Raw genomic sequence first — 1,414 nt, forward strand, 5'->3', positions numbered from 1 at the left:
GAGGGTGGGTGGGAGAGACTGTGCTGTGTTTGGCCTTATTGTATAGAGGATCTCTCTGTAAAATATCCTCTTGCTCTTTTTTTTTTCCTTCCTATAAAATCAAATGTTTTGCCCTTTTCCAAATTAATAAAAATTTCCCTTAGGACTCCTAACATAACCCTAGAAAGCTTATTCTACTCAGAGTAAAATATTATGAGGTCTGTCCATCAATTGCATTATAGTTTATTCCTAAAATTCTGTGTTCTCTATGTGTGAATAGAAAATCTATTCTACCTCAAAGTGGTCTTGTCACTGGAACTATAAATTGGAGCCTGTGTCATGAGTAGTAAAAGCCAAAAATCAGACACGTAAACTATTTTCTATTACTGTTAAATAATAATGAATCATGTTTAATCAAGAATTCAAAAGCCTAAAAATATTACTGGAATAAACTGATATAGAGAGGGCTGTCTCAACATTTTGAAAAGCAGATTTGGCATAAAGAAGTGCTAGTCAAAGCTTAGAATTTCTGTTCTGTGAGATATGTTTCTATTTGAATGTCTGATTTCATTATATGAAACAAATTTATGCAACTATTCTGAAAACATCATGGTATGTTCTGCTTTCAAAAATGAGTATGTACCCAAGGATACCAGAAATGTCTAAATTCCTGGATCCTTTGGTCTGCATAATTCCATTCATATTGGGGTCCATGTGCAGCAAGTTCTGGTCCAGAGATGGGAAGTGAAAAGAGCTTCTGTTAGAAGTTGATGCGCTTCTTGCCTGCTTCATTTATGCACACACTTGCATATGAGTCAGAATTCTAAGAGACTTGTCCCACCCTGGGCATTGAGTTTCACCCTTGTTAGGTCCTGTTGGGTTCTCACAACCCTAACAAGAAAACAGTACTAGGGGCAAGTTTCAAAATTCAGCACTTCTGTAAGATGATGTGCAAATGCTTCCTGATGTGAAACAGGTTTGCAGGATCCGTACCCTGCCTCCTGCAGCAGCACAGAGGATTCCTATTTTGTCATGATTAAGAAATTTCTTCCTTCTTGAGGCCTCTCTGATAATTATACAGTTAAATTCAGCTTGTAAGTAAGCTGGAACAACTCTTGCTGACTTGAAGTGATCAGCATTTTTGTCACTGATGAATTTGGTCCATTGGTATTAATAAAGTTGTGAGCACTTAGCAGGAGAAGCATTACACTAAAATCAGGAACTGTGGAGAGCCATTGTCGGGTACTTGCTATTAATTTATGTTTGTGAAGTGCACAGAGTCCTCCACAGTGTTAATATGTGGTGCACAGTGTTGTTTTGGTAGGATTCAAGCCTCTCTTTGCAGTCAGTGATACTGCTGAGAAGAGCTCAGAGCCTGTTGATCTCTCATTAGCTAGTATTTGATCGCCAAACCATTTTGTGCTTGTTTCTGTCA

Source organism: Calidris pugnax, unplaced genomic scaffold (genome assembly GCF_001431845.1).
Source record: "Calidris pugnax isolate Ruff unplaced genomic scaffold, ASM143184v1 scaffold8, whole genome shotgun sequence".
Classification (NCBI taxonomy): Eukaryota; Metazoa; Chordata; class Aves; order Charadriiformes; family Scolopacidae; genus Calidris; species Calidris pugnax.